The 22,039-nt window shown below is 44.9% G+C and overlaps 1 long non-coding RNA gene across 2 annotated transcripts in view; it reads left to right on the forward strand.

Annotated features, from left to right (window-relative positions):
* LOC116063399 overlaps positions 1-22,039 on the forward strand; it is a 45,579-nt gene that overhangs the window by 18,501 nt on the left and 5,039 nt on the right. For both annotated transcript variants that reach the window (XR_004898714.1, XR_004108262.2), the window contains exon 3: positions 9,916-11,515. This is a non-coding gene — a long non-coding RNA (uncharacterized LOC116063399). The remainder of the gene's footprint in view (positions 1-9,915; positions 11,516-22,039) is intronic.

Raw genomic sequence — 22,039 nt, forward strand, 5'->3', positions numbered from 1 at the left:
GCTTGAAGAGAGGGAAGTGGTAATCCGCTCATTTATAGTACCTCAGATCCAGTCTGCCATCACTCTCTCTCTTTCTTACTCTCTCATACTCTCTCTCTCAAAAAACACAAACACACAAACACACATACCTCAGTGTACCGTATCTCCTCCCCCACAGCCCCCACCCCTTTCCATCCCCATTCGGGCTCATCTTGCCATCACCTCTCCAGCTCCGCCACCCCACAGAAACCAATTCAGACTTCTGCTCCACACCGTCATGGCATGTTGGCCAAGGGAGATGGAGTCCTTTCAGGTTCTCGGCTACAACCTCCCTCCCTCCCTCCTCCCCCGTCGCTGCCCCCTCGCCGCTTCTCAACATTTCCTCAACGCGCCTGGCGTATCAGCAGGGTAGCTAGACAGCACCATAGGACTGCTCCTGAGAATCTGTTGGAGTTATTCTGCACATTATGTGACCTTTTAAAGTTTCTCCAAAATTACATGTGGGTGTGTGTGTTTCATGACTCCACTCTGAGCCTGCCTTTGTATGGTAATACTGTCAGATTAGTAAGAGCATGTGAAACAAAAGAAGCCTTGCATTTTGTGTTTAAACAGGCTGATTGTGAGGTTTGTCAGTAATAGGTTATCTTTAATGCCCAAACCAAACACCCACCGCCCACCCATGGTTTCTTAAAGTTGCCAATCTGCGTTACACCAGCTGTTTGCTGGGAATTTTTTTTACTTGGCTTTTTAGATTTGTATACATAAACTGCGCTGCTTGGCTGTTCTTTAAAGTAGATTTGAATTATACCCTCTGCAATATGCAGCTTGATAGGAAATAAATCTCTTCAAATGAATAAACTGGATGGAGGGAGGTGGTGAATGTGTGTGTGTGTGTGTGTGTGTGTGTGTGTGTGTGGGGGGGGGGGCACTGAGTGCAGAGTTGTGGCCTATGTTAACATAAATTAAAGTATCTGCAGAGGGCCTCAGGGAAGGAAAGAGAGAAAAGAATGTGAGAGTGAGAAAATAGAACTGGAGTTGAAGAACAAAAAAGAGAGTTTAAATAAGTAGAAGGAACTCATGAGGTTAAGAAGAAGTGTGGGAAATAAGACAGGGGGTCTGATTTTAGCGTTTATGTTAAGTTGCGGTATGTCAGTACAAACGTGCCTAGGCAAATTAGGTTTGTTAGTTATTTAGTTTGCATTAGTTGCTTTATTTGATTAGTCACTTAGCTACGTTGTTTTTCTGTACCTCCTTAAAGCTCAGAGGCCTCTGGCATCTCAGTGCACACTGGCTGAATGGGGAGGTGGCTGTATTAAAGGTTGGTGGTGGCTGTGATGGTGGGGTGCAGCAGGGTGACGAACAGAGCGCAGGAGGGAGGGACGGGGGTCCGCTGAAAGGCAGCAGGCTGCAGAGTGAATAGGAAAGGGGGAGCAAGGGAGAGAGGGAGGGGGGCATTAGCGGCGGAGGCAGGTTGGGAGTGGTGGTGGGGGGGCGGGGGTGGGCCTCCATTGGTTCAATGCAACGGCCGGAGCAGCTGTGAAAAGAGGTCTCCCCTTTTTCCCACGCCCAGTACGACGCAGAAACCCTGCTTCAGCCTGCCAGGGTCAAGTCACATTTCTAATATATACACTGGGCCTGTGGACTCGCACAATGCACACGCACAGCTCATTTATTTTATGTATGCACACAGACACTTGTATGCACGCAGCGAGGAGACAGCCTCTCAGACAGAGACAGAGGTGGGGGCCGCTGCAGAGAGAGAGAGAGAGAGAGAGAGAGAGAGAGAGAGTATTATGACACTGATTTCTATCCCGTTGCCACCATTATTTCGTTTTGGATCCTGCAAATTAACAAGCTGCAAGTGACCAAACACACACACGCAGATCAGCACTACACCTGCTAGTTTGAACAGTTTCAATTTCAGTTTTTGGAAAAACAGAGTCTATGAAAACAGCATGAAAATTTAAAATGTACATACAGATTTGGCAGTTTTGTTTAATTTCTAGGTTTTCCATGAAGACATAAGAAAATCAGATAACCCTCTTCATTTGCTTGGACTACTATATCTGTTGGTGTCTTCACTGTATACGCCCATGTATAATCCGACGCATCTCAGCCCCTTTCTTCTCCTCACACGTTTACTTCTTAGCCACCATTTACAAACTATAATCATATTCCAGGGAGGGGGATGTAAACGCTTTGTCCTGACAGACCCCCACCCAGTCCCCCACCACCACCCCAGTGCCAGATGCCCTGCTGTATTGTGTGGGTGCTGGGGGCAGACAGGCAGGCAGCCCCCTGCCTCTGTCTCTCTCTCTCCCTCTGCACCATGATGTCACCCTACTTGTCTGTCTGTATGTCTGTCTGTCTGTCTGTCTGTCAGGGCCTTGACAGGAACTTGAGTGTGGGAAGGAAAAGTGTTCAGGATGGGAAGGGGGAGTTAGGGGTGGCAGAGGTTCAAGGAAGGGTTGAGGGTTGAGAGGGGATTTTTTAGGGGGAGAGTTTGGGGGTTTGGGAAGAGTGTCTGGCCTGAGAGGTCAGCGAGTGGACTTGAGCATGGAGCGAGTGTGTGTCTGTGTGTACGTGTTTTGGAGGAGGGGGCTCTCCTAGCAACTCTAAAGAGAAATGGAATTTCGTTCAAACTCCTCGGTTAGCCACACAAAAGGTCTAAGCATATAAAGAAGAAGGGGAAACAAAAGCACCTGTTTTGTCTATTTGTTCATTATGGATTCCATCAAGTATTTCCACAACTTTGCACTGTCTGTAGTGAAGTCATGACAGTTTGAAGCTTATATAGCTTATAACTATTGCAACAGGCAGCGTAATGCATTTGGGTGATATTAGGAAATATCCAGGATCTTACACATAACAGTAGAATTCAGTGCTCTCCTTGAGCAAATTCACATCGTTGTGAAGTTATGTGGTAGAGCAAGGCTTCAAAGTGAAATTATTAATATTTCCTTTATATATATTTTTTTTTATTTTAGACGTGGGAGGCGAGGGCAATTTTAGTTCAAACACCCAGGCTCACTCCTGGACCCGCTCCAGGATTTCTTCCTGTTTGTGTTTCATTATAAGAATGATAGTTATTCAGATTCATATTGCAGTCAAACTGTACTGTAATAGTTCTTGTTTTTTGTGTAGAATGAGCAAGACCAGTGAGGCTAGATTTAGAACTGTTTTTCTTGAATTAGGAAGACTAAATGAACATAAAGGAAATAGGTGACATCACACAATAATATATATAAAAACACTTTGCTCTGTATACGCTAAATAGTGGACCATGATTGGCTTCCGAACTAGGTATGATATCTTAAAATTGTGCTCGTATGTGCATATGCTCAACTCAGATATAAAAAAGGTGCAGAGAACCTTTCCCTGTACAGTAGCTGAATGTGAAAACAGCCTTCTATTTTCAAACTCTGTACATACATTTTGAAATTTCCCCACTGGGGATTGATAAAAAGTATAAATTATTATTATTATTATTATTATTATTATTATTATTATTATTATTATTATTATTATTATTATTATTATACATCATTCTGTAAAGTGAAGGTCAAACATTCAAGTGACTTAACAAAAAACACATTCACCCTAACTCTATGTCATGGTCGTCAGCCAAATAACTCATGAGTCATGACACTCCAGTTTTGGTTATTTTAATGCTTTTGCCTCATATTGTCGCTTTAAAAATGCATTGCTGTCAATCTAAATACTGAGACTTTTTTCCCTCCTGATTCCTGAAATGACTTTATTGAGAAGGAAGATTTTTGTCTGACAGCAGTAATGCGCTGTTTACAGCTCACCGGCACACAGACAACAAGCACCTTTTTCAACAGGTAAACATTTACTAGGACACAGACACATGCCTTTGTCATTCATCCTTTCTCTATTTGGACCCCTGCCTTTGTATTCCTTCCACCCCTTTGCTCTTTCCATCTCTTGCTGTGGCTTTCTCTCTCTCTCTCTCTCTGGCTGTGTGAAGAGGTGATAGTATTGGGAGACAATGGGAAAGACTCACTTAATTAGCTGGACGAGAAGATGCATTGTGGCAATTACAGAGCACAAAGGGAGGGGAAGGTATGGCTCTGTAATGTGCTGCTGCGTGTATTTGCCTGGCTGTTGTAGCCTGGAGTGCAGGCAGGCCTTTATAGGGGAGAGTGAAAGCAGTAACAATGGAAGACAGGATGTACTCCACATGTAGAGCCATTTCCAGTCCTTTTACAAACTGGAACAATAGCCGCTACAGTCTCTTAAAGACTGGAAATGCAGAAACTGTATTCCCTCTACAGATGAATAATTGGAGCTTAAAATGTACAGGTCTTGTGGCTTTGTGCAAACTAACTTTCCAGATCTTTGCATAGTTTTGTTGTGGGTTTTTTTTTTAACCACTTTCTAATAAGGTGCCCTTTATATAGATGGTTGATATTATCAAGCATTGTCAGTTTTATGCATAAATAAAAAGAACTAGGGCTGAAACTAATGATTAATAATAAGATTTAATATTTTTCACGTCTTCACAAACCCCTCCCTCAAACAGCGATTGTCCAATCATAGCTTAGGAATTAGCTAGGTACAGCCGGGCTGTCTTGCTTTGGATTTCTCCACCTGATGAAGCGGTGTGCATGGGGCCGTAATACTTTGATGGAGTGAACAAAAGTGTAAATCATGGATTAAATAGTGTGTACCAGGGTTCTTGTTTCTAAACGAGTCGGCTGGAAACTTTAAAAAGTCAGCTGGTCACAGCGTTTGACCGACTCGTGGAGCTAACGTTAGCTTTTTTAGCTAGCTAGCTAATGTTAGTTAGGTAACGTTCAATGCCAGTCACAATTCAGCTTTTGGCTATCTGTGTCTGCAGTCAGGACCCAATGTTTTAAAACTTAAGAAGAATTCCGAGTGGTAAATCTGCCACTATTATCATTGTTAACTGCATACCTGGCGACGTGCCAGATTGGAAAGCTTAATAATAGGCAATGGCAATGGTATCTCAATTAAAGGGGATGAGTGAGTAACTTAGTCAGTTTATTATCATACTAAGAAATCCAGCACATATTCATGCATTAATCGATTATCTGAATTTTTGCCAATTTATTTTCTGTCAATCGACTAATCAATTAATGGACTGATTGTTTCAGCTCTGAAAACAACATTTGTGTTGCCAGGTTGTGAAAAATCACTCTTGTGTTGTACCTCCTCCAGGATGAAATACTGCAGCTCTAGACAAATGCACCACTCAACCACTACCTTCTGAAAAAGAGCATGCAGTGCACCTGACAACCCAAAATGTGTTCTTTTTAGTGGCTTATGACTGATATAAACTCTAAATTGTGCCTTCTAAAAAAGTAGTGCTGTAATGCTCATTTTCTAATTTCATCTTCCCTTGTCCAGTCATCCATCCTCTTTATTTCTATTTCTGATTGTCCTGTTGCTGTGTACCAAAATTATGGACAGGATACTTTCTATTTCTGACTGGCTATAAGTGGGCCGCTGCTTGGTGCCACTGTGTGTTGTGTGTGTGTGTCTGTGTAGAGTTGGGTCTGGCAAAGAGCATCCTCCTCTAGTGGAGTGGCCTAAAGGGATTTCTTTCATGAAGTCAGATAACATCCAGGCGACCCCCTCTTCCCTTTTTTATAAGAGTTCTTTAACCTTGATAAATGAAGTAGAGGCGGGGAGGGAGGGAGGGAGGGAGGAAGGGGGGAAGAAAAAGTTGCGGGCTGTGATGGGGTATGAGGGTGTGATGGAAGGAGGAGAGAGAGAGGGAGAGACACCAACTCCCTGGCCATCTTGCTCTCAAGATCAATAACGTTCGGAGAGCTGCTGAGCACTCCTGTCTGGCAGCTCTACCATAGGGGATGGAAGGAGCGGAGGGAGGCAGAGGGGAGGATGGGAGGGAGAGAAAGCAAGAAAAGGAGTGTTGAGAAAGCCTCTCTATCTCCTTTTTGTCACCCTTTTTTGTGAAGAGAGGGAATAGAGGCAGACAGCGAAGTAAAGATGGAAGGATGAAGGGATGGAGTGGAGCATAGATCGAGGGGAGTTTAGAACTGTGCCACCCACCTGTCTGCCCGCCAGGAAAACACACACACACACACACACACACACACACACACACACACACACACACACACACACACACACACTCACTCACACACACACACACACACACACACACACACACACACACACTCACTCACACACACACACACACACACACACACACTCACTCACACACACTCTGAGGTCTCCTTTTACGGAGCCACAAGGTTACAGAGTGTCGATACAAATGCACACAGTCCTCCAACAAATGGGATTTGGCATGTTCAATCAACAGTGTTGCCAAATCCCTGTTGTTAAGTATTGCAGAGCCATATCTGTCTGCAGTGGGCCTGAGCCATGCTACCTGGGCCCGCTAACTGTCCCCTAAATATCCTCTATTAAAGTCCTCTGTAATAGAATTATCTGCTGCATTTGTCATTGGATTTGAATAGGTGTGTGTGCTGTGGCATAAAAAAGGAACAGAGAGGGAGTTTTCACATTGTGCACCTGTTACAATGAATGCTCAAGGTCATAGACACCTGAGCTCTCCTCTTCCTCGCTGTTCTACTTGATTTCCTTACTTTGAGTTTAAGTCGCTGGCCTCCCTCCTCTGGCCATCTATCCCGGCCTTTTTCCTGTCCTCCGTTAGACCTGATCCTTTGATCTTCCCTCCCCTAATCCTGTGCTCGAGAAGCCTTCTGTTCGCCCCTCCGCCGCTTCCCATTGCTCTCTTTTTAACTCCATGCCTCTTCTTATTTTAGCGTGTCCATGTGCACCTTGCATCGCTTTCTTTATCCCCCCTTTTATCACCACTGCCTCTATTTCTTCTGATCCTCTCTCTCTGTCTCCTGCATCAGCCATTCCTCCTCTTCTCTTACTTTCCTCTGTCCTTAATTAAGTTAGTGATCAGTTGACTGCCCCTATCATTGGTAGAGAGCAGGTTGGTCCTCCCATCCCAGGAGGGGGGTACATTGTCTGTGCTGGTTGACCAATGTAATCCCCCACCAGGGACAAAGGGCAGTACCCTACCTACCTCAGCCACCCCTGAAGGGCATTAGCCCCCTGACGAGAGCCGTGCCCCTGCCTGCCTGACACCCCAGCATCACACCACTGGTTCTTTCCTTCTCTAAGAAGGGCAGTTTGACTCCAGGCTGCTGAGAGGGAATGCAGATGACTAGAAATAGGGGAACATGTGTGAATGCTTGAAAGTTGAGCTTTTTGCTTTTAGCCAGAATCATCCAAAGTTCATCAGAGATTGAGGTCTGGGATACATTAAGAGGATCCCTTGATTAATATTTCCACCACCCCATCACACACACACACACACACACACACACACACACACACACACACACACACACACAGGTAAATCTGTTGTATTAGTCCTGCTGTAAACCTCCACACAACCCCACATATCTCTCCCTGTTTTTCTCTTTCACACACACACATACATACACACACACACGGAACGAGTAGGTAAGGTTGCTATGGGAACGGTTGGTCAGAGTTTACCAGAGGGGAAACAAACAAAGTACTGTTCATGAAAGCAGGTGGTTCTGTGCAGAAGGAGCAGTGATACTGTGTGTGTGTGTGTGTGTGTGTGTGTGTAAATGTGAGTTGTGTGTCATGTCTAGTGAGCAAAGTGATAAGATACATGCAGACTGCATCCTTTTATACTTCTGTCCTTTTCATCCATACCTTACTGCTGCTATAGATCTGCTGTTTTATACAGTAAGTCCTCAATGGGAGGTACATGTTCAGTGACTGCAGATTCCAAAGGAATTTGATGAGATGTCATATGGCAACATAGTGTTGCCTTTTATATGTGACATGTCAATGAGGAAGACACACTTGCATAACACAGTTGAGCATACTTTTCATCCTTTGCATGATCCTTTTCATTGCCAATTGTGTTCTCGATTAATCATATAAACATTTAGTCTAAACGCACATTCATTTGCATTTTCTTTTTGCGGATGTTCTGTGAATTCAGTTACAATTTGTGCTATATTTAGTTGGAAACCTGACGTATATCTCGTCACAGCCTGAATTCCCCTATGCCTACTGTGCTGGTTCAACTCTCCGTTTCTTCTCCCTTGCAATTATATGCTGTCTCTCCTCTCCTCTCCTCTCCTCTGGAAAAGTAGGTCTTGTGGTAGTTGGATGTCACCTCATCCGAGTCACGAACAGCAGCAACCTCCACAGTTCTCATTTTCTGTCATTCCCCTTTCTCCACTCTTCTCCACTCTCCCTCTTTTTGAGGCGTATGAACAAGATGCATCTAAACTATAAAGCAGCATACAAAACCGCAACGTTTTTTTCCTCCATAAAAATGCCACCATTCCTTCCTCGCTCCGTCTGTGTCCCCACCCCCTTTAATGCCTCTTTAGCCCTGCACTCGGCTGCTTGAGTAATATTTATTGCACATTGTCTCTTTTAGTCTCAGTTTCTCCTTTTTATTCCCCCCCCTGAAACAAACAAGTCCAATGCCATGGGGCAAAACAACCCCAACACCACCACCACCACCTCCGCCGCCCCTCCCCACCTTCTCCGCCCTCTGTTCCCTCTGCCCCTCGCTCCTTGAGCACTGACAGATAGACAAACATACTGTTCTCTCTTTCTTTGCCTTTCACCTCTCAAACCTCCCTCCATCCATCCTGCCGGATGGGTACAATGCAGGCGCTCTATCCTGCGGCAGGGAGAATGCAGCCCTGAACTAACAATATCACCAAGGCTGCCTGAATGCCGCCGAGTCCCATTGTGCTCTGTCAGAGGGGAGTTAACACCCATGTCTGAGCCCAATGAATAGTATTATTGTGTCTGAGACATGCACCGCACCCCCAGTCCCCATCCATGTCCCTCTAACTCAACTCGCCCCCCTCTCCCAAACTTGGTTCTCTTGTCCCAATTGTGTAACCTCCCCCCACGCCCCTCTCGCACCCCCTTCGCTCCTTCCTTAACAGACAGCTCTAACTCCCAAAGCCTTGCCGGCCCACCGGCTCTAAAACCTCCGCACTTTACTTCTCTATTCCCCTGGCAGTCGGCCCGTGGGTTTTAGTCTCTTTTTCAGGCCTGCAGAGGGGTGAAGAGAGGTAGACAGAAGGGCTGTCACAGCTCTGTGGTGGCTGTGGCGAGCATGTTTAAGAGATCGTGTGGTTGGCGCAGTGTGGGGGTGGTGGGGGTTGAATTTGGCCATGGCTCTTTCTCTGTTAAGGCACACAATGGGACCATGAATCCTCAAAGAAATGTCCCCCTAACTGCTATTATCATAAGAAGAGGGCTGCTGAACCCATTTGAATAATTCTTGATGATACAAAAGCTGAGATGTTTTCTTTGACAAAGTTTCTATAGAGCACCACTGGTCTGGCCAAAACATTTCCATTCCTTCACACTCACTATGGTGCAAAGAGAGAGGGGTGAGGGAAGGGTAGTTTGAAATATCCTCTGTTTTAAATGTTGTTTTTGTTAATTCTAACCATTAATGGCAAATACATATACAACTCAGTGGGCTTGTGTGGCTCAGGGAGAGCAACAAAAGGGTGGTTGTTGAAGAGCAACATTTCCTGTAATTTTTTTCTAATGTATTCTATTGATGCAGTGCGGATTTTTATAATGGGCCCACTCTTGCCATATTTTGCTATCTGCAGCACATCAGAATGTAATGGCTGGGACTACCTTTGGCAGACAGTATCTCTCTGCCTGACACACTTAACTCTCAAGCCTTCAATCCTTGCAGTTTCTGCTCTCTAAGGTTAGCAGGTCCACATTAACGGCTGAGAAAGGATGCCAGAATCTTCACCCCCGACTTTTTTTTGATCAAAGAACAGGATTGACATTCAGGATGGGTAAAATGCTGAAAGTTAAGATTAACTTGTTTTTTTTCTCTGTCTCTGTTAGTATACAGCAGGAAGAGGAGGAGGAGGCAGTGGAGGAGGAAAAAGAGAAGCAGAGTGGGTGGAAGGATGGAAGGAGAGAAGGATAGAAGCAGTTCGAGGAGGTGGTTCGAAGCGGGTGAACCCAGAGCAGGTGAACACAGCTGTGGATCGCCATGGGCTCTCTGGCTGCCCTCCTTCTGTGGCCTCGGCGCTGCATACAGGGGGTCCCGGGGAGCCGGCAGGGGCCAGCCAAAGCTGCGGCAGAGTGGGCAGGCTAGGCCAGCCAAGCCAGGAGAGAAGCAGGTGAGGCGGGTGAGCCAAGCTCTCATCCCCGCCGGCTAGGAGCCTTCGCGGCAGAGCGGAGCAGTGCGGAGCAGCAGAAATCAATACAGAGGAGAGAGGCTAGCAGAGGTTGCCCAGCACCGCCTGCAGGCCACGGAGCCCAGGGACCAACCACCACCACTACTGCTCCCAGCTCCTCTCTCCATCTCTCTTTCTATCTTTCTCTAACAGTCCCAGCACCAGCCAGGGCCAGGGCCTTAACCGCCCCACACGCAGTGTGTGTGTCAGTAGGTGCATGTGTGTGTGTGTGTGTGGAGGGGAGAGACAGAGAGAGGGAAGAGACAGAGAGAGAGAGAGAGAGAGAGAGAGAGAGAGAGTCTTTGTGTGTGGTTCAGCCGGAGGGTTTTTTCGCTGCGTCCAACACCACTTGATGAAACTTCGTCAGAGAGACACAGAGACAGCGAGGGAGGGAGAGAAACCGAAGAAGAATAAGACAGGACGTCGAAGGTCGCTTTTCTTCCAGCTCCCTCCCTCTTATTACTCATTCCACCTTAACTGTTTGATAAGGATCCATCGGAGACGGTATACAGGACATTCCTGCTCAGTCCCACTTCCCAGCATGTAGCGCACAATATTCCTAAGATCTCATGAGCCAGGATGAAAGGACAATTTGAACTTTTTCCCTCATCCATTGTATCAGACTCAACCTGTCTTTTTGCCTTAGATTTTCTTACCCTCACTACAGCAGCTCCCATCAGAGGATATGGCAGTGCAGTATTGATCTATAAGGTGGAAGAGAGGAAGGCGGGCCCGGGCTTTTCATACCTCTCTCCCTGTGTGTGTGGAAATAGCACCTGAAGTCCACTTACTGCTGTGCAGCAGGGATCCCATGGCAGCACAAGCGAATGGCTGCTAATTGAATGAGAGATGAAAAGGACAGTAGTTGTACCTGCTCAGTGCCCCCCCCGCCCCCTCCTCCTGTCTAATACTACTCGGTTTTTCATCTGACTTTTTTTCTCCTCTACGTTTACAAAAGTCCTTCTCCACACAAAGAGACTCGCTCTTCAGATGTTTTAGCAGAATTGGTGGTGACTAAAGAAAATTGGCAAAATCTTCAGGAAGGAAAAAAAAAACTGACTTCAGTGTAGAGGTGAAAGCCTTCAGTAGAATTTCTTCATGCAGTGGTAGAAACATCTGGCTGAGAAAAAGTTTTGAGAGGTCATGCCACAAAACGTACTGTACTGTAGATATTTGTGGACTTGGAAGGACATTACAGGACAGATGAACAGTTTTCCAAGCATGAAAACTTGCTGCGATTACAACAGGATTCATACCTCTTGGTGAGTACAATGTCTTCATTGAATTGCCTTTTTGTCTTAAACCAATTATATGATTCTGTAAGCCATATTGAACTAAGCCAGGAGAACAACAGAAATAAGAAATACCCCCACCCCTGGTAACAGTATTATGATAAGATACCATCTCTGCTCAGAGTTGTAATGTCAGAGTCTTTAATGTTGTAGTTGATCTCAGTCAGCTCTCAACAGGAGCCTTGGGCTGTGATCATACTGTCACTGACTGTTGGAGAGTCCGTTGTTGTTGCCTGTACCAGGAAGGGTATTAAAGCACAATTCCCCCTCGCTGCCAATCTCCTGGCACACAGAGAGATACTGGCACCTCTCTACGCCTCAGCCTGGCAGCGACCCACGCTCACAAAATGGCCGATTCCTGTCTGCCAGCTGTCTCCTCAGCCAAGATGGCGCTCGGTCGCTTTTTAATGCCCGCTGTTTGCCATCTGCCCTCTAATAGTTAACGGCTATGCAAATATCTTGTAATTGCATTTGCATGTGCTCGATATTTAAGCCCTCCCACTCGGTTGTAAATAATAGCGCTAGCGTAAAAAGGGAAGAAAAAAAAAAAGGATACACAATCCTGCGCGGTTGCTGATTGAATACACAGCAGGAACAATTAGCAAATGAATGTTGCCTGTTGTTGCCCTCCTCTTTACTTTTCTTCAAGCTCACCTTATGCAAATCGTTAGATGGCTGTTCTTGCTTTTGATGCTGGCTGAAAAATGGAGCGTCACCCTGTCTTTCTCTCTGCGGCTCATTCGGAGACGCTCATATGTCTTCTCATTGTGCCATATGTGACATCTGTGGTTGGCTGCATTAGCGGGGTACCCTGCCTCCTCTGACAGGCAAAGCCCACACTGTAAAGGAGAGCAGGAACGAGGGAGAGGCATAACATAATGACCTCATTAGCATGCTCAGCACTCCCTGCTATAGGCCCTGGTGCGCTGCTGCGCCGTGGGACCCACCGGTGTACGCCCTTCTCACAGCACTCAGCAGGCAACATTGTGTTCTCCCCACACAATGCGGCGCTTCATACAGGCTTTATTACGCCTTGTCAAAGCGCAGGGGGATCAGGGGTATCAGCGCAGAAGCAGCAGGATACGGGCTGTGGACGTGGAACAGGAGATGTATTGGTGCTTTATGGTCTTAATGTGGTGTTATCTGTGCTGACGGAGCCTCTGTTGCTGCTGTTGTGCATGGACGTGTGTGTTTATGTTTGCGTGTGCGTGCTTCTGTGGTTTATAGTTGTGCGTTTGTGCAATTGTCCGTTTCATTGTGAACTCCCGTGGCATTTGTGGCCGTTTTCACCTGTCAGTGCTAATTATTGGAGAGAGCGATTTGGTGAATTGTCTGTGTCCTGGAAATAGGCTATCATCCGCTCTGAAGACCTGCTGTATGGTATCTGTTGTCGGTCTGTAGCAGTGCAGCGTTGAACTTCACAGCAACGACTGTAGGACATACAAACACACACACACACGCACGCACGCGCGCGCACACACACACACACACACACACACACACACACACACACACACACACACACACACACACTCTTTCTCTCTCTCTTCTTCAGAAAGAGCCCATTACAAAAGGCTGATATTTCTAAATAGTTGCTTACAGCAATTACATGGCTATGTTTTGTCCTTGAAAGCCATGCAGGGATTTGAAAATAAATTATCTTTTTAAGTGGTGTGGTAACCGCTGCTGTCATTTACCAATCCACAAAAGGCATGGTTCACCCGTTATCGTCTTCTATATCAGACTCAAGGCAGTTTTAATCAAGCTTCTCTCCAATCAACCCATAGTGTCACTGATGAGGCTGAAGTAGTGAAAAGGTTAGCGTGAAGTGCCAACGCTAGCTGTGGTTAGCCTGGAGGGGCTGCAGGCTTCGGAATCATGTTGTGGGGGAAAATGGCAGTCAAGCAGACAGGCGGGCTCGAATCTGCTCTCAACAACAATCCAGACGTGCTCGATTGAATTGATTTCATTCATCCATTTATTTGTTCCGTAACCTGACTCATGCATTTTAATTCAGCTAAATGTTCCCAGGTTAATGAAACTTTTGGAAGTTAGGGTTTGCTTTACAGTGGAACACTAGCTAAGTTTCAGAAAGCGAGAAGAGAAAAATAGGTCAACAAGAAGAAGACAGAGTGAAAGAGAGAAAATAAAAGACAGGCAAACAACTACAGTTAAAAACAATTGTGGGTGTGTGTGTTTGGGCACTATAGAACGGTGGGGTTCTGAGGGAAGGAGAAGGATGGAGGACAAGCCCAGGGAGGTGGGTGGTAAGTCTTTCCAAGAAGAAAGAGTAGTTTGCCTGGTTTATGGGGGATAAACTGGGTGGAGCCGTTGTTTTCCTCGTTTGTATATTCAAATCAAACATGGGGACCATATGTTTGATGAAACACCTGTATATATATATATAACACCTGACCACGTATGCTAGTCAGTAGGATTGGGCATCGAGAACCGATTCCTACTTGGAATCGTTTAAAAAAATTACGATTCCAGTAGAATCGTTTCTTTATTGGAATTGTTCGGAGGATTTGGTTTCAAATCTGATCATGGGTTCCAAATTTAACATGCGCAAGTTTTGGTTTCAGTAGCGACCAGGCACTTGTTGTGTTGCAGCTGTGGAACACAGTAACTGGCACTCTAGTGTGGCTTTATTTTACGTTGAAAAAGCCCGGTAAAACTGCAACCCACCATTGAATCAAAATTAAACTTTCCTCTTTTTTGTGAAGAATCGGAATCGAGAATCGATAGGAACCGGAATCGAAAGGAACAATCGCAATTGGAATCAAAATTGTTAAAATCCAAACAATGCCCAACCCTGCTAGTCAGCCACCATAACTGTTACATATGCGCTCATGCACACATACTGTATGAAGACACACACACACACACACACACACACACACATATACACACATATACACACGCACACACACACACACACACACACACACACACACACACACACACACACACACACACACACACACACACTTGCATATGCCAATCCATATCGCACGGATATAAATGTCTCCATTCACTCTTACTCTCAGGGAAAAAAAGGACATTCACCCTAACGCCATCTCCTGCAGAAAGCTTTTATGCTAATAACAGTTATGGCCATGTGTGTTACTACGGTGGTGCAATTATGCATAATTCAACACAAAGAGAACCGGCAGGATGGCACAGTAGACCTTGCTTTAAGTGGACGTACTGCATGTGCATGAATATAGGAGTGTGTATGTGTATGTCAGAGCAGAGTGGCGATATACACCCTTTCCATTCTCATAGGCTTTAAGTCCAAAGACCTACAGCAAAGCCACATCTTTCACATGCCTCCTACGCTCGAGGATTTATAACCAAATGATTTTCACAAATATTTTGTACGTGAATTACATGAATGATGGGCATCTTTCTAAATTATAAATATTAGCGAAAGACTAGTAACATCCTTTCGTTAAAGACAAAAAGTTATTCTAATAAGATGCATGATTAAAAACTGCATTTGGTTAGAGTGAAATGATCTCCCAACAGGAAAAATGCAGATCAAAATTTGGATTCGGCCTCAACCCTTTGACGGTTTAATCAAATTATTTAAACCAGGTTATATTAAGAATTTTTGTGGAGCGGCTTGAATGTGGACTGCTTGTGTGTGTGTGTGTGTGTGTGTGTGTGTGTGTGTGTGTGTGTGTGTGTGTGTGTGTGTGTGTGTGTGTGATTGTCATCCAGTCCGCTGCAGCTTTTCTCATTCAGACTGCCCACTGCTTTTTATTTGCTTAGGTATTGATTGAATGTGTTCCACCCACTGAAGTAATAGTTGCTGAAAGCATTTACAGCCAACGCTCAATTCATCCTGGCTTTCTTTCTTTGAGACAAATACGTGATCGGTTCTTTCTCGAAAACACTTGATATCATGTAAATACAGCACAAAAGGCAAATTGGTCAACTCCCTCGTATGAGGATTTTCCATATACGACATTAACATTGCGCTAACTATGGAGGTAATATTTTAATTGGAAGAGATAGAATGACCTTTTATTTTATAGAGATTGCTGAGCCCAAATGATTCGACAAGTATTTTTTAATCAGCATTTTTCACACGCATATACAGTATATCAACAACAAAGCTCATTATCTTTGCCTTGCAATAAAACCACATTGTGTTTTGACATTTGGGTATTTGTAATCTTTGCAGTAATCCTGACAATCCACATTTTCTTTTAAGAGCTGAACTTTTTCCTACTTCTGCAAGTAACAACAACCATTTTATTTGTCAAGATGCACTTGACCAATTCGTTTCATTGATACTCAACCAAATTCCTTATGTGAAACTGATCTCCTTAGGAAGTAATTCCTGAGTGAAGTGCTGCTGCTGCTGCTGCTGCTGTTTCCTCAGAGCTGCAACACTGAGCCCCAAGTCTGATTATAGACTCAGGGAAAAACAGTCAGGCATTTATCCAAGTCACTGATTATGCCATTTCAACAGGCTGCAAACACTCAGACAGGCCAGACAGCTCTGAGGGGAGAATTATAAAGCCGAAGTGGAATGGAGGCTGTATGAAAAGGAAATGAAAATGGAGTAGTGCTGTATGTGTGATTAAACTGCCTGCTCGCCTGCAAAAGGCCACGCTGCTGTAGCACAGGCCTGAGATTTGGCCGTAATGAAAATGTGAAGGTGAAGGGGTTTGAACCCCCTCAATGCCACATGGCACACTCACACTTACACACCCTCACACATTATACATTATACAGCGTACGTATGTGCTCAGACTGAATGGTTTGTATGACTGAGCCATTAAGACAGACTGCAGATGCATTTTGAGTTGTAAAGCAGAGAGGAATAATATTGTGCGGAATCAAAGAAAAGCTTCCTGAATTGGAAATAGAACATTCAGATCAATGTTTAGCAGGTAATTCATACAAAACACAGAAAATCCTGGGATTGGTGTTGCCCTCAGTTAAACAGACAGAAAGGACAAATGGCGCCGCTGAAATATTAAATTGCACCATTCAGATGCAGAGACAGCATCCCAGTCATCAAGCGTGGGAACAGGCTAAATGATTAGAGGATGAGGGGTCTGTGCAGCGGAGGGGGTTGTGGTTAGTTCATGGCTAGACACCCCAGCTGCACCGACTTCCATTCAGAAACAGGTTAGGAGGGACCTCAAGGGTCAAGGTCAGGGATGTGGGGTGGGGGTGTCAGTGCAGCATAGAGCGTGTGTGGTTCATCTGCCGTTCATCCCCGGCTGGCTGGCTGGCTGGCTGGCTGGCTGGCTGTCTCTGTGTTTGCTTATTTTATAAGCTGCTTCTTATTGCTTTGCTTCAGGGACAACTTGAGCTGCGAAGCAGGGGAACCCAACCCCCTTCAGTCAGCCTCTGGCCAGTCTCCAGCCGGCCCTGAGCCAAATTGAGCCAGAAATGAGTCCTGCAGCCCAGTCAACCCCCTGGTCAAACAACCCCCAGCCAAACACAGTCAAACCCAGTCAGACACTTTGACAGCACCCCCTGTCTGTCTCAGTCTGCTGCCTCCTGTAATTTAACATGTCGGCTCGGGGTTCATTGTATGTGCACACCACAATCCGAAATCTGTCACTCATTACACGTACCTGTTTTGAATGCTTTGGCTGGATCCCTACGGATATCATTTCACGTTTAAAAATTCAGATCGAATTTCTGTTCTGATACAGTGTGCTGCAGCTGAGGCTGGGCCATTTGCTAATTTCAAATGTTGCCTTGCTATGTGTCACATTTTCTTGATGAAGCTGCCCATCAATAGCAATCCTCTTTATTGGTGAAATGCAGCTGGCCAATGTATCATTGCCATTTCATCAAATCATCTGAGAGGCGAGTGCGCGAGCTTGCGGCACGTTACGCCTCTTTTGAAATAAACAGTGTAAGCCCTTTAAGAGGAGGGACTGCAGCACATGAGGAGAGGAAAGGGAAAGGAGAAAGAGGGGATGTAGTAAAGAGAGGGCAGAGGAAGAGAGGAGAAAGGTGGAGAGATGAGGAAGAGAAAGGGGAGAGATGGAGGGGAGCAGAGACACAAGCTAACCCACCCTGCGGTAGCCTGCCTCCATTCTTCATCGGGGACTTGTGCTTCATTAGACTGTCTGAAAGAAAGACCCACTTTCCCTCATCACCTCAATAGACTAGACCCCCTTCTCTTCTCTGAGCCTGGAGGGTTCTCCTATAAAAACCCACCTCCTTGTTTTCCTCCTCATTTCTGCCTCCGTCTTCTAATCGTCTCAACTCGCGCTGAAATCAAGCTTAGTAACGGCAGTTTTGTGAGCCCCTCTGGTCTGCCAACCCCCCCCCACTCTCTCCACCGCCTATCATCCTCCAATCCTCACTAGCTCCCCTTCTCTGCTCATTCACTCACCTTGGTCAGACACACCACCCACCCACTGCTTAAATCCCTATCAGCATGTCAAGTAAATGTCTGCCCAGCTGGGGTTGACACACACACACACACACACACACACACACACACACACACACACACACACACACACACACACACACACACACACACACACACACACACACACACACACAAAGCCATGCTGAAATATAAATGCACTGCACACAATCTTTTGCTTGCTGCTGGGGTTTAGCCTTCCTCCCTGCTGACCCTTTTCACCCGTGTTTTGCTCTCTTCCCCTTCTCGCCATCTCTCTTTCCCCCTCTGCCTCTCCCCAGGCACTGATCTGACAGGATGGTTTGGCTAGCTGACTATATCTGCAAGAGGTTTATCACAGGGCTTCACCGCGCTCCACTGTTGCCTACCTGTTTTTATTTTCAAAATTTAAGTGCTTTTTACAAAAACCGCTTCGTACCTTAGGCCATGCTCACCTTTACATCCCATCTATTTGATTAAAAGTTACTGGAATCCTATCCTCTAAATTTGTCACAGTAAAATCTGGTCAGTTTATCTCCTAATAAAATCTGGAGCCGAAATATCCACGCTGTGTGTTACGGAATAAGGTCTCATATCTGCAGTATTTTGAAGTCAAACTACTACTAAATATCTTTGCAGGGTTTATTTTTCCCAGAGGGAAGCAACAAAAAAAAACAGCCAGGAACATTCTTCAAGTTTTTCCTATAGGCTACTACATTTTTTAAAAGATAAATTGTCCATATCCTTGCATTCTGTTGCACTATCTACCTCAGTTATACCATATTTTTTAACAAAACCAGCAGTATTACATTGTGATTAAGATATTTATTATAATAGAGATCAGATTTGCCTATTGGAGAAAGAGCTTTTGTGTTTGTGTCTCCTGAGCATTTGCACATTTGTCCGCAATTGTTTATTTTAGTATCTCAGTTAAGGTAAAGTGATTGCCTTCTTCATCTAAATAGTAGCAAACTTATTCTTGATCAAATCTCCTACCAGCCGGAGTCTCAATCTCATGGGTTGTAAAAATTATTAACGTTTATTTTGGTCTCATAGTGCTATATTGGGTCCTCTGTATTATTCCCTTGCATGAGTCTCTGGTTTATATACTGTACACTGCTGATGTCATTAACCTAAAGGGGACAAGGGAACACTGAGCTCCCCGCAGCCCCTGTTTCTTCCCAGAATAAAGTGACCATTTCCCGTTTTATTCACCCCCTCCTCCCTTCCGCACTACATTTCAATCATTACTCTGATTTTTGGGGACAATGACGAGCACGCTGCATTCTCAGCAGTTGGCTCTGTCAACGTAGCACAATCTTTATGTAAATGTATTCAGATGCATTCTCAGCCCCGTAGACCATCGTCTCTGCTGGGTGGTGGTGGAGGCTGTTAAGTCACATTTTCTCTTGTAGCAGGCTTGCAGGCAGAAAAAAAAAAAAAAGTGCAACACAGCTGGTGAAGCACACAGTGAGGTAGACCCCTGTCAACGCGCCTGAGAAACCCCTATTAAACCCTATGTTTATATTGGGACTGTGATTTACAAATGTGCGTTTTCTTGCCTTTAGGCATGTGCACCCCCCTATGTCGTTCTGCTTTTTCATCAGGCGCGCAGCAGACAGCAATAGAGTTGCGAGGACGGGGTCCTTGCTGCATGTGCACGACGAGATGGGTAGGGGAGGGGAGCGAGAGAGCGAGAAGAGGAGGTGTGTGTGTGTGTGTGTGTGTGTGCATTTTCATCTTAGTGGGTGCTCTTCTCTGGAGCCCAGTGCTCTGCTCATATTGAGATATTTCCTGAGAGCGTTGACACAATTATACATTATACACACACACACACACACACACACACACACACACACACACACACACACTCTGTTCCTTTGTGTACGGCTGTGCTCCTCAGCTCTGGTCCATCTCTAATGTTCTGAACTTGACTCTCAGCAAGTTCATTGTTATTCATTTCACTGTCATCCTGAGCGCCCTGTGAGACTGACTAAGTCTCCAGCCTAGGTTTCCCAGGCAGGACTGTGTTTGTCACACACACACAGGCCCACACAAACCTATTGTTTCAGCAGCAGGATGTCTGTAGTCCTTTGGGTAAACGTGTATGCTGACTGTATCAGAGGACACCGTTAGACGGTGCAGTTTGTCAATGACCTGGTTCTGCTGCATCCAACTATAATGCAAAGTTCAGTGCTCAGGTGCAGTGAGAGCAGGTGTACGGAGTCCTCTGCATAGGATGATATTGTCTTTACTTTAGCAATATGTGTTGAGGGTGGATTTGAAATACTAAAACCGGATTTTCATCTGTATTCATTTCATGTCACATAAAGCCACATAAGAAACATCTTAATATATATCATATTTTAACATCTTGGTGCTTGCTGTCATTACTTTAAAGTTTTCTTATATCCTTTCAAAACAAAAAAAACAACCTCTTCAGCCTTCTTTTCTCCTCTTATTCTGTTGCCCTTCACTGTTTCCTTCTTTCTTTCTTTTTTTACTTTCTCCGTCTGGCGCAAGAAAACCAGGGGCTGCAGTTTGCTTAGCTGAGTCCATAAAGAGGCGTTTTAAAAAGCTGTGTTAACAGACCAACAAAGCTTTAAATGTGCCCCCCTCTGTGAGAGGGTGGTTCCCATAGGGATGTAGCGTGGCGTTCCATTGGTAGACCTCTATCTGGCCTCTCATTCAGCCCAACGCTCAGTCACGGCCACTTATGGTAGGAGGGAAAATCACACAATTCAGCCCAGGCCTGATCCAATGACATGTTTTTTTAATGAGGTGGCTCTATGTCTTTGTTTGGACACCAAATTCAAGTCCAGACCTGAGCAGGTCCTGCTGAATAAGATGCGAGGCCATGGCCAGGCACAACTTACAAAAAAAGCACAAAGAGTTTGGCTTCTGTTGAACCAGTGAATAGCTCTCCGCTTTGCACTGTTCCTCACTAGAACATCGCTGGTAGCAGGTATGCAGATTCTGAGAAATGTATACAAAAGTTTCACTTCTTATAGCTAATGACAGTTTTTGCAGTGTTTTGTGCAGTTTCCTCTGTGTAAATCGTGTTTAAAAGATGTGAGATGGAAGGTGTAAATGTGCACAGGGACATGCTCAAAACTCTTGTTTATTTTTTAACAGAATAAAGTGACAGTCAAAAGAAGTGCCTGTGAGCCATTTCTAGCCCCTCCAGTTATTTTTTTCCCAGGGTCATACACCGAGAGATTTCTTTCTCTTTCATTTTCACCGCCCTGTGTCTTTTTTTGAGAAAACGCAACACCATATATCACACATATATGTACACGTGTCACACGGTATGTGTACATCTGCGAGCGTGCCAGGCGCTCATTGGTTTGTATGTTCAGGGGTGAGGACTGTCATTAAACTGTCTGTCTGCATCACCAGACTCAACCATCACCCTGCCTGGCTGTCCATTCTGCTTCTCGCTGGGCCCTTCTCGGGCAACACACACACACACACACACACACACACACACACACACACACACACACACACACACACACACTGATTCACTTGGCCGTCAGCCAGGATTCACATACACAAAGCATACAGTATGTCTCCTCACACAACAATATTTGGAAGGCTGACATTAATACTGATATTTTTTATATTAAAGCTGAAGATAGCACACATCTTGTGCCAGTATTTTTATTTCATACCAATAAAATCACAAACAGACAGTGTTCCCGCATAGAATATAGACCCCTACAATGAAGCAGCGTCTGGTTGTGACCCCTCTTCACGAGAATGTAAGCAGTTCACCTGAAAAGATTTAGTTATTTATTTTCAGATTATTCCATTTGAAGGATTTTAGAGCCAGTATACAAGACAAATATTACAAAAAGTTATAATTTTGTGTAACAGACTTTCAGACCCTTCAGATTTTTATACGGAACCCTTAGGGGGTCCCAACCCCCAGGTTTGGAACCACTGGTATAGCTCATTGTGTGACACAAAATGTTTAATGAATGTCTTCCATAGTGGAGGCTACAACTTTTAATTGCAATCTCTGATTATTTTATGTACTAAATAATAATTAATTAAATTCATTAAAATTAAATTAGAAAAACATCTAAATAAATAGA

This window comes from Sander lucioperca, chromosome 11 (genome assembly GCF_008315115.2).
Source record: "Sander lucioperca isolate FBNREF2018 chromosome 11, SLUC_FBN_1.2, whole genome shotgun sequence".
Lineage (NCBI taxonomy): Eukaryota > Metazoa > Chordata > Actinopteri > Perciformes > Percidae > Sander > Sander lucioperca.